The sequence below is a fragment of the Pongo abelii genome, chromosome 7 (assembly GCF_028885655.2).
Source record: "Pongo abelii isolate AG06213 chromosome 7, NHGRI_mPonAbe1-v2.0_pri, whole genome shotgun sequence".
Lineage (NCBI taxonomy): Eukaryota > Metazoa > Chordata > Mammalia > Primates > Hominidae > Pongo > Pongo abelii.
In genome coordinates this window covers 103,575,697-103,588,119 of record NC_071992.2, presented here as the reverse complement: position 1 = coordinate 103,588,119, position 12,423 = coordinate 103,575,697, and the positions used below count along the sequence as shown (strand labels likewise).

The window sequence follows — 12,423 nt, the reverse complement described above, 5'->3', positions numbered from 1 at the left end:
CCTTGCTTTCCCCCACTTCCTTGCTTTAGGTGTTTCCTGTCACTTCTCTGTTGAATGCCAGTGTTTTCTCTTAGATGATCTTTTCAAAGTGTGATTATTTACTCTCTATTTTTGTTTGTCTTTGTGGAGGATTCTTCTAGTCAGCCATCTTGAAGCCTCTCCAATTTTCTGATTTTAGATTCAGTTGAGGTGCAGTACTTCTAAATATCATATTTAGGATGGCCTTTGCTTATTTAATTGTAGAAAATTTATTTTATGTAAGGCTTTTCTATTATTTCTTGAGTTTTAGGACAACATCTAAATAATGTCTAATATTCAATAGTTAATATCTAATACAAACATATCCTTTTTGAGGACCACATAACAAATATTATATACAAAAGGAATTATGGAGAATATAATAGTTACTCTATAAAGGAATTAAAAAGGAGTGTGTTTTAAGTAATATAGCTATGAAAGTATAGAACAGTTGGCTAGCTGCATGGAGGAAATGAAATGACAAGAACAGGAAAAGATGCTGCCAGGAAGTGGACAATTGTGTCATATTCAACAGAATAATATGACCTTTGGTTGCCCTTCATTCTAATCTAGAGTCCAAAAGATCAAGTTATTTTCAAGAGGAAATACATTTTGATAAAAATTAATGAAGACTTTAGACAATGACGTACTCATTTTTTAAAAATTGAATTATCTATATTTTTATTTATCTAATTGTTTTACTTCCCTGATGTGAAACCATATTTAGAAAATATATGTCCCATTGCACTGGTAATCTCTCCAGTGCGTTACTATCTCTGGGATTGATCAGTCCTGCAGTCATGAGCATGTAAATCTTGAACAATCGTTGCTGACAACCTCTTCCTGCAAGTCTACATGATTTTCAAATGGAAATAACTTAAACATAAACATTCACTTTTTTTAGAATGTTGAAAATATAAACTTCTTTATTAACTGAAATGGAAATATATTCATTGTCTAAATGGATCAGAGAAAAAGATTATTTTTAATGTGTTTTGTTTGCTTTGAATTCTTTTTGTTAAATAATCTGTTGGATACCATTAAATCGTGATCTCTGTGATAGATTTTTTTTTGAAAACTAACATTGGTTATCATTTATTAATTCATTCAACAACTTTTTAAAAAATCACTTGATGTGGACTGATTATACACAGATCAATCATCCATTGTCATGATTTTATTTGAATCTAGACCCCACAAGTTCAGACAAACATAGAAACAAATAATTATGAAATAGTATGAACAGTTCCGGAGAACATATGCGTAGCATGGAAGGTACTAATTGAGCCCAGGAAGCAGTTACTCCATCTGCCCCTGGATAATTGAAAAGAGCTTCACAGAGGAGTAGAAACTGAAGCTGAGACTGAAATAATACACATTTTCCAGATGTGCATTTAGTGAAGTGAGTTCTAGTCCTTTAGATTTATTTTCAAACTGAAGGTGTCCTTTGGATTTTCTCTTGTCATTTTACTAGTACAGACAGCACAATTGACTCCCTGAGCAGTGAAGTCGAATAAAATCTCTTACAGAAGGTAAAGGAAGAGGGTCTATGGGTATGTGTAATGAAGACTTCCAGTTGATCAGATTCTTTTCAGTGTTTTAACTACAGTTTCAGATTTCCCTGTGTTAGAACACAGATGAAGATTTTTTTCATCATCTCAGTTCTGTTTTAAATATAACGATAGACAAGTTAGTGATGTTACACTGTTTCTGTCATGCGCCTTCTCCTATTTCTATTTGAGATATGTACTTAGTAAATGTAGAAGTAATTTATTTTAATAGAAACTCTGAATGTACTAAAAGTGAGATTTATTGAGCAAGTAGTTCAGGCATCAAGTGTTCAACCAATTATTTGAGCCACCTGCCATTAATTTGATGGACAATATTGGGACATGAGGGTAATAGAGAAAACGTTAGTGTTCTCCTGAAAATATGATGGTGTCACCACCGTCTACAGTGGAAGAGGGAAAAATTCAGTTTATAGTCTAGGGAAGAAAAGCTTTCTAATATTAGGCTTCAAAATTTAATTTTCTTTTCTTCAGATCATAGAGAAAATCAGGATCTCCTAGGAAAATTGGAGATCAGAAATTGAAGACAGAAAGGTCAGATCAGAGATACAGGGAGACAGAATTTTGTCAACCAGAGCCACTTCTCTGTACACTGTAATGAAGAAAACCAAAGCTGACTGTAGGTATAAGTCGCTTCTTAAAGACATATCAGTGTAAACAAAAACAGTGGCAAAACTAGGAAGACTGAAGGAGAAGGGTAGGAAGCTATAGTTAAAAACATTCTGTTGATTTTCCTAAATTCTTATATTGGAAAGATATTATGGTCTGTAAGTCTATAATTACTTCCTAAGTATCTTCTGTGCATTTTTAAATGATTAGTAACACCATAAATGTATTCCTATTTTTCTTCAAATTCTCCGTTAAATTTTCAACAAAATATCCAAAATTAGTATTTAATCATAACAGGTACTGAAAAATGTGCACAAATCACAAATGAAGAGTTCAATGAATTTTCACAAAATGAACATACCTTTGTAACTTGCATCCAGGTCAAGAAATAGAGCATTAATAGTACCTTGGAAACCTCCGTCATATGCCTTTCAAATCACTACCCGCTTTCCCAAGATTAACTGTTATAATGATTCTAACATCATAGATTAGTTTTGCATGTATGTGAATTTGAGATAAATCAAATCATATAGTATATATGCTTTTGCATCTGACTTTTTTTGCTTAATGCTATGTTTGTTTGTGAGATTCATCCATGTTTTGATATGTATGTTTGCATTGTCTTTTTAGCTTCATTAACTTCCAGAAAATATGCCTTATCCCTTTTAGAACTGAATTGCAGTAAAAAATAGGAGCCTCTCTTTCCTCGCATTTTATAAAGTCATCAGTTTAAAAATAAAAATAAAAAGAGATAAGTAAAGACTTGAGATGTCAGACTGTCTTGAAGATAAAATACTACTATTAATTATAATAGGTTCATTAATATTTAAAAAGGACTGTGTTTACCTGTTTTTGTACTTTTAATACATTAAGCTTTTTATACATATCAATTTTCTCTTTTTTTTAGGAATTCTTATATGTGAGACAGTCATCACTTAAGCAAATCTTTCACTAATTATTTTATCTCAGCTTTAACTAACAATAGCTGTTATGCTCTGAAAGAGTAAAACATTAGGTAGCTTTAATCTCTCGGACATTTTTGAGAATTAAATCTGTAATTTAATCTGGATCAGTTTTGAGTTTAATGTCCTGGACAGGTTTGAGACCCATTATAAACTTGCATGAGTTTTGGTATCCTTAGCCCAGGAAAAGAATCACTCTTACTGCAACTGGGCAAAATGGTAAGCTCTGTACCAAATTGATGAAAAGCTTACCAAGTCCTCAAGAAGGCAATAAAATTTCTCAACGCTAATGGTTTAAAGGTCATCAAAGCACTTAAATGCTCAGAAATAGTAGTTCTCACTATCTCCAAATCCACTGGAATTTGATAGCTCACATAAATAAAACAGATGAACAATATTCTTTGTCACTGTAGGCTCTATTGGGCCATAGAATAGAAAATGATGGAAATTTGCTTAAAAGAATGTGAGGATACTTCTCAGAGACCAAATCCCAAATCTAATAAATAGTGTTTGGAAGTAATTATTGATGGTATTGGAAGTAGTGTTAGTATTTAAAATGGTAAGTTGCATATGATATTTATGACATTATCAAAATGTGATAAATTTGTTTTTGCAAGGCGAAGTCATAAAACACTAAGAAAAATATGAATATCGATTTCATTATAGAAATTCAGATTGCCTAATTATTAAATACAGAGCATTCTTTTTCTTTTGTGATAATGTTAAAAGAGGAAAATCCTAAAGTTACAATAAACTTAGTAAATCCTAAATAATGGTGTGGAGAAACTAGTGTATATCCATATTTGTACTGCTTTTGCTAGGTGCAAATTGTATTGGCAGTGTTTCAAATTAGAGATGGAGAGGAAAACTTATTTTCTTTAGGTCACTTACACAGATTTTGAGCATAGTCACATTTTGCAATAGAATCTAATTATTAAAATCCGTGTCAGTCTTAAATAAATTTTTACAGATCGGAGGCATGAAGTTAGAGTGGTGGAAGAGAGTTGTGGTGGGTGAATGTTTACTATGATAGCATTTTACTGATCCTATAAATATCCCATCAAGAGATGAGATATTGTTAATGCAGTATGATTTCTAAGCATCCTTCCTCAATGACACAGTTTAAACTATACAGAACCTTATAAACAAAAATAATTATATTAAAGGAAATTCTTTTCTGAACTTTAAATATTGGAGATAAATACTTATAAAATTAAGTAGAGATTAGAGAGTGTTTCAGTTAGGAAAGTGACAAGAAGCATTATAATTGGCTTTAAACGAATAAAATATAAATACAAGAGGCTATTCAAGAGACTACTTTAATTCCTGAATCTATAGCCAATTAAAGAAAGAAAAAGATATAAACACAACGTTGAGGTTTGCCTAAGTAGTGATTGATAACTTTCCAAATTTACTCAAGAAGTATTTGTAAAATGAGTTTATTAAATGTAGTTAAATCTAAGCTGAATTATACATATTTACTTGTCTATTTCATTTATTGATTCATTTATTCTTTCAAAAAATTGTATACTCACTATATGCTAGACACTGCTCTCGGTACTGAAGAAGCTCTTTTTCTACTTTAAAAATAACTAAACAAGAGAGAATAAATGTAAAATATAATTTTATGTAGTTGTTATAATATCTGTAATCTTAAAAAGTGGGAATGGACAGGGTGATATTATCTATGTATGTGCTTATCCCAGCCTCAACTCCAGGGGCAGTTAGTTGCTGAAGCTGAAAAATTACACTCCAGGAATTGTCAGAAAGGCAGAAAGACCAACTGTAGAGGTAATTACTAACAGGGGTTTGTTAATGACACCTTCATAAACACTTCACATTTGGTAATGACCATGATGGATTCTTACTTATGGGCTCTTATGAATGAAATTGGATAGTCAAAATGTATGGACTGGCTAAAATATTTTAGAGACACACATACATTGATATATTTTGGATATAGCCTTGTGATATACATTTCCAAGAATCATGGATATATAAGGAATCTTTAAGAAAGATTAAATTACTTACTGACTTTATGCTGTCTTCTCCCTATTACTATGAATTTTGTAGCTACTGAAACTTAGCAGAGGAGAACCTCAAAGTTCTTCTTTATCCCTTGCTATTTCCCTATTGTTCTCCACTCCCAAAGAATAACTGTGATTTGGTAAGACTTAAAGTCATTATTGGCTACTCTGCTAATGATTGCAGGTTGCTGAGGGAGTTTCAACATTATAAATGGTCCTTACGGGGTTTCTCATTTTTACTGAGTAAATTCTGCTGAAGGAGAACTGTCCATTCGTTTCTCTTTATCTTACTGGCCTTTGGGAAGTCAAGGTCAGGCAGCCTGGAGGAACTCCTGTCTAGGCACTGGGGAAATGTTAGTCCTGTATTTAGTGCTTCCCTTTGCTTTAGTACTTTCTCTCAGGTGGCTGCTCTTAGATGTCCGCAGAGATCTAAGACTTTGGTTTCACATTTAGGATTTGGTGTAAAAACAAAGACAGAGTCATTTGGTCTGCTTTGAGTCTTGGCCTTTCAGTCCTACTTATAAGGAAAGAGGTTCTACATGGGATTTGACTTTTTGAAACCAATACCCTTAGTAGTTAATAAAGAGTATATTGCCTTATTACTTGTTAGTATATAATCTCTGACACACTGAGGTGAGGAATCACTTGAGCAAGGGATTCAGATATTTCTGTTTCCTTTGAGTAATTTTATTTTAAACAATTATCACCCTTTAATTGTAGCCCCATATGCTCAAGAGTAATTACTAGAAATAAAAAATTATTTCCTCCTCTACAGAAATGTGTAGTTTAGTTGTGTTACTAAATAAATAAACAGGCTGGGTACAGTAGCTCACACCTGTAATCCCAGTGCTTTGGGAGACCGAGGTGGGAGGAATGGTTGAGGCCGGGAGTTTGAGACCAGCCTGGGCAACATAGCAAGACTAGCCTCTACAAATAATTAGACAAAAGCCATGTGTGATGGCTTACTCCTGTGGTCCTAAGCTCCTTGGGAGGCTGAGGTGGGAGGATTGCTTGAACCAGGAGGTCAAGGGCTGCAGTGAGCTTAAGATCATGGCACTGTACTCCACAAGGGACAGAGTGAGACCCTGTTTTAAAAAAAAATAGAAAGAAAAAAAAAAGATGCTGAGACACTTATGAACAAATGTGAGACAATAAATTAAATGTGTGTACGTGTGTGTGTGTGTGTATACTAAGTATGGGGTGTATACAGTAGCACTTGCCACATGGTAAGCTTTTAACAAATATTTGTGTGATAAAAGCATGAATTCATAATCAATATGTTACAAGATATTCTCTTAAAATACCAAAATATAATTAAAAACAAAGAAGAATCCCAAAGTGTAAAGTAATGGATCAAAAATATTTGCTGTTACTGTCCCCAGAATCAACGAGCATGAGGATAATGCAAAAGGAGACAACGTATTAATTCATCTCTAAACATTTTTCTTGTTTTCTAGGTTTTGAGTATCTGTTTTATCAATCTTGTGTGTGTGTCACTGTTTTCTAATCAATTATCTTACCATGCTAGTGGCTGAAGCACAATTGAAATCAAAGATTTTTTTAGTACTTAAATGTTAAAGTATTTCCCCTATTTGGGTTACCTCTTAATTATGAAGGCATTTGTAATTTCTTCTCTCCAGATTTAGGATTAGTCGAAGCGTGAATGACAGGAGATATTTTCAATAAAGTGTTGTTATCCATAAATAGCTAAATGGCCTTTTGATAATCTTTGTAATGAATATACTAGTATGTCTTAAATTTAAATAGTGAAACATTAAGGATCTTTTCCTGTAAAAAATTTTTTAGCTTGCAAGGTTATGTCTTTTATTTGTTCATTTATAACTGAAGCACTCTAAAACAATGTTAATTTCAATGCATTAATTACTTCATGATTTTCTACTTTGGGAGATGGTTTAAAGATCAACAATTAGTAGGTGGGGTATGGTGGTATGCACTTGTAGTCCCAGTTACTTGAAAGGCTGAAGTGGGAGGATTGCTTGAGCACAGGATTTTGAATCCAGCCTGGGTAACATAGTGAGACACCCATCTCTAAAAAAATGTTTTTAAACACCCAAACCAGCAATTATTAATGTTTATTTACTGTGTATATCCAACTATGTAAATTAAAAAGGAAATCTAAATGAATGATCTTAAAATTTATTTTTTTAACACAGCATTGAAGAAAAATTAACAAACATTGAACATTCTCTATATTACAGGCACCCCTGCTAGAATCTAGGAATTCAGAAAGAAAAGGACTGTCCTCTGTGCTTCAGGAATATTCACACAAGTGAGTTAAATATTTTTCTAGATTTAGAAAAATTATGTTAAAATAAACTTGAATTATATTTGTTTGGTTTTGTGGGGACCAAAGGCCAAAAGCTTGTTTTGAAAACACACTTAAAACGGATGAATGATTTTTTTTATCAACTTACAGAAGTTCTGTTTGCTATGTTGAAATAAGTAGCACTTTTTTTGTCTCAGAGAATTTCTTTGTTTCAAAATCCTCACATGTTCTTTTATAAGCTGTCCTTTACTGAAACTAAACAAAAGAAAACAAAAGAATAAAAAAGAAGCCTTACATGAAACTATTGTACAGCATTGTGCAAATAGAGAACTTATTACAGTAGATTATTTAGACACAGCTCAGGCCCTATTATGTGTAATTTGAAACATTACATAACTATAATAGGCATATCTCAAATGTTTATAAGTAAAAATTACTATGTGGGATGATGATGAATAAATAGAAATGTAATCAAACCGTGATCTTTGCTTTGGAAATGTTTTTTTCTTGACAATGTCATGTACTCATATTTTAGAGTCTAACTCAAATTGCATTTTTATTTCTGGCTAACATCCCTTACAGCCCTGTAGCAATTACAGAGTAGATCATCCAGAGTAAAAGCAAAAAGGAGAGATGAAGTTAAAGGGCTTCCTGCTACATTTACTTGGCATGAAATTTCATATCAACACTCAGAGGTAGATGTGGGCACTAATCACTTCATCTTAGGGACTTTTCCTCAGCTCCTCAGAAACTGAATGTGTTAAGCATATAGCACAACCAGAACAGCTCCATGCAGGCTCACTTGTTCATTCATTAATAATTTATTTATTACCAATATGTAATAAACACCCTTTTCTTATTGGTCAGACCACTTCCAGGATAATTTATATGATTGTGTGAGCATTGCCTTTATTTGTGGTTTCTGGGGGAACCTTATCAAATTATCCCATTCTACTTAATTTCCCTATTGGTGATCCATATGAAAGTGTGTCCTATCTTGACCTTGGAATTTTCCCTCTCAGATTTTAAATATACAAATGGACAATGAATTCTCTTTTTCAGAGGAGACACAATAAAGTACATTTATATTCTCCATATTGCAGGATATTATTTTGGTATATGCTGAGCCAGATTATCTCAAGGCCTATGTTATCAATAGGTGAGTATCTTTATTCTCTGAAGGCCTTGTTTTAAAGAGGTACCTTAAAGCTGTTTTGATTTTCAGTATGAAGGGTCAATTGAATATTGCCCAAATTAAATGTAAAAAAGAAGAGAAGGGGACAAGCATTATTTGACTATCTGCTACTATTAGTTCATTAGTTCAATTCTCAAGACAACTTTTTAAAAATTTTATGTGTTATTTAACATTTTTGAGGTGAGGTCTTGCTATGCTGTTCAAGCTGGTCTTGAACTCCTATAAACACTTTTTTGAAGTATAAACAATTATCCTCATTTTATTGATAAGGAAATTAAAAATTAGGTCATCTATAGGTCAGATTATAACTAACATTGCCATGGAGATAGCATTCAAATTCAGTACCCTATCATGTTATATCTTTTTCCCTGAATTAAATATCAATTGGAAAATGCATTGGATATCTAGAATTTCTCCTTGCTTATTGGATTTTTTTTTCACAGAAAAACAACTTCTGAGACTACATATCACAGTGATTTTAAAATGACTTAATTACATTGTCTAGTTGCAATCACAGAGAATTGGCTGGTGGTGCTTTCTGCCTTTAAATAATCATGTCTATTAATATTGCTGAGTGGGTTTTTCTCTTTCTGTAAACTAGGTTTAGGAATAAAATCTGATCGATTTTCAAACCAAACCATGGTTTTCATTGGAAAGGTACTACCCTACCTACTACCAAAGGTACTACGCTACCTACCCTTTGGTAATAGGTATAGTACCTTACCAATGAACCCATACCATCTGTTATATCCCATACTTCAGAATGACTGTATTTGGATGTAGAGTCTTTAAAGAGGTAATTAAGTTAAAATAAGGTCATTAAGGTGAGCCCAAATCCAACATGACTGGTGTCCTTATAAGAAGAAAACATTAGGACAGAGACACATTTAGAGGGAAGACCATGTGAAGACATGGTGGGAAGGTCGCCATTTGGAAGTCAGGGAGAGAGGCTCAGAAGAAACCTACCCTGCCAATTCCTTGATTTCTGACATCTAGCCTCCAGAATTTTAAGAAAATAAATTCCTGTTGTTTAAGCCACACTGTCTGTGGTACTTTGTTATCTTTATTAGGGGAGCCCTACCAAATTAATATACCATTTTATTTGATACTGTAGGAACTGAGATTTTCTGGCTCACATTTTCAAGTAGTCCTGCTTGGGAATCATTTATGAGATTTAGAAATCATCTATATTAAGATGTGGAAAGAGAAATATAATTAGTCATCCAACATATTAAATTAATTTCAGTAGTTGTATTTGTAATGGGGTATTAAATAAACACCCTGAATGTGATACGAATATTTAGGGTCTCTCTATCATTAGGTTGCATGGATGATAACCAATCTGTGTATTATGTTGTTGTTGTTGTTGTTGTTTTTTTGAGATGGAGTCTCACTCTGTTGCCCAGGCTGGAGTGCAGTGGCAGGGTCTGAGCTCACTGCAACCTCTGCCTCCTGGGTTTAAGCGATTCTTCTGCCTCAGCTTCCTGAGTAGCTGGGACTACAGGTGTGTGCCACCATGCCCAGCTAAGTTTTCTAGTTTTAGTAGTGACAGGGTTTCACCATATTGGCCAGGCTGGTCTGGAACTCCTGACCTCGTGATCCACGTTCCTTGGCCTCCCAAAGTGCTGGGATTACAGGCGTGAGCCACTGCACTTGGCCCTGTGTACTATATTGTTAACAGCATAAAGTAATAATTAATGATAAGCCTGACATTATTTGACTATTGTTTGTCAAATATCTATAAGATTTTATTTGAAGATAGTGAAAAAGATGCTTTCACTCTAAGATACCTCACCACCTGGCCCACCAACATGTTTAACATCACTGGGCTTATCACTTCTTTGCTACAGACTACTAAAGAGTTTTGTTAATATGCAAATTTTTCATCTAAGTAAAGCAACAAATTAGGTTTGAATTATTCATTAATATTGTTATACAAATTAGTTTAATAGATGATATAGCAAATTACTTAGCCTGTCCTTGCAGCCAGTGGACATGTATTTTTTTTTAATTTTATTTTTATTGACAAGTAATAATTGTATATATTTAGGAGGTACCATGTAATACTGTAATACATGTATACATCATGGACTATGTAAATTATTTTAATTAGTATATTAATCACCTCCCATATTTACCATTTCTTTGTAGTGAGAACATTTAAAATCCCCTCTTTCAACAATTTTGAAATATACAGTTTATTATAATTAACTATAGTCACTGTGCTGTGCAACTGATCACCAGAATGCATTCCTACTCTCTAACTGAAACTTTATACCCTTTGACCAGCATTTCCCTTACCCTGCCCATCCCTCACAACCACCATTCTACTATCTCTACTTTTATGAGTTCAAATTTTTAGATTCCACATATATGTGAGATTATGTGATATTTGTCTTTCTCTTTCTGGTTTATTTCACTTATAACATCCTCTAGATTCATCCTTATTGTCAGAAATGACAGAATTTTATTCTTTCAAAAGGCTAAGTAGTATTCAATTATGTATATTTAAAACACATTTTAAAAAATTCACTCATCTTTCAATGGGCACTTAAGTTTGTTTCCAAATCTTGGCTATTGTAAATAATGTTGCAATTAACATGGGACTGCAGATATCTCTTCCACATACTGATTTCAAAGAAGAAATACAAAAGGCCAACAGGTATATGAAAAAATAGTCAATATCTCTAATCATCAGGGAATTACAAGTTAAAACCACAAGATACCACTTCTCAACTATTAGAATGGCTACCATAAAAAAAGGTGAAAGTTCACAACTGTTGGTGAGAGTGTGGAGAAAAGGGAACACTTGTACACTCTTGGTGGGGATGTAAAATAATACAGCCATTATTAAAAAAAAAAAAAACAAAAATCAACCAGGAAGGAGGTTTCCTGGATAGCTAAAATAGAATGATCATGTGATCCAGCAATTCCACTTCTGAACATGTATATTTTAATAGAGAATAGTTGAAGGCTGAGATAGGCACAGCATACTGTGGGAGGGTACAGGCAGAAGGAAGAGGAATATTAAAAGAAGAAATAGGTAGGCAAAGGGAGAAACAGGCCACAAGCAAAGAAAGTGTATTTGCTTTAAGCTGGAACTGACAGCACATAAAAGTATGACAGGAAGTGTAGGTAAGTTCACCATTTATAAATCAAAAGTAAGCATGGAGAAGTGCTGTATATGGACTAGACATCTCTCATGTGGGCACAGAGTAGGCAGTTGATTTGCAACACCAAGCCTCATATGATTGGTACCATACTTCATTAATTAAAACAGTTCCAGAAGGAAAAGTAAGGTACGTACATATCCCAATTTGCTTGGGGCATTCTTTATTTTCTCCCTTTGTCCCCTTGTAAGTATAGGTTAACCATATGACACCAAGAGTATTTGATCATTTTAGCCTATAATTACAGCAATTTTTATGTAGTTTAATCTAATATTAATAGTATCTCCTTTTACTCTTGAGTGTCTGAGTTTGATAAAAAGTTATATGTATATACAGTTACCTTAATAAAATAGCTGTGGTATTATTGTTTTTCCCAGGATGTCTGGTAATAATTTTCCTTATTTCTTTTTAACTGGTGACTTTAATTAGGTATATTTAGAAATGTTTTCCTTGCTGAAACATACACATACAGAATTGTATTGCGAGTAGGTAATAAGAATGAGACAGATTATTCTCCCATAAAATATGAGTTTTAAGACCAGTAACAAGAAAATATTTTTAATTGATACATTTAAAATATTTGTGGT

The 12,423-nt window shown here is 33.2% G+C and overlaps 1 protein-coding gene across 1 annotated transcript in view; it reads left to right on the top strand.

Moving 5' to 3' along the window:
- DCAF4L2 (DDB1 and CUL4 associated factor 4 like 2) overlaps positions 1-7,881 on the top strand; it is a 135,064-nt gene extending 127,183 nt beyond the window's left edge. The window contains exon 3 of the transcript XR_008509178.2: positions 7,404-7,881. The gene's annotated coding sequence lies outside the window, so the exon portion shown is untranslated. The remainder of the gene's footprint in view (positions 1-7,403) is intronic.
- The last annotated feature ends 4,542 nt before the right edge of the window (positions 7,882-12,423 follow it).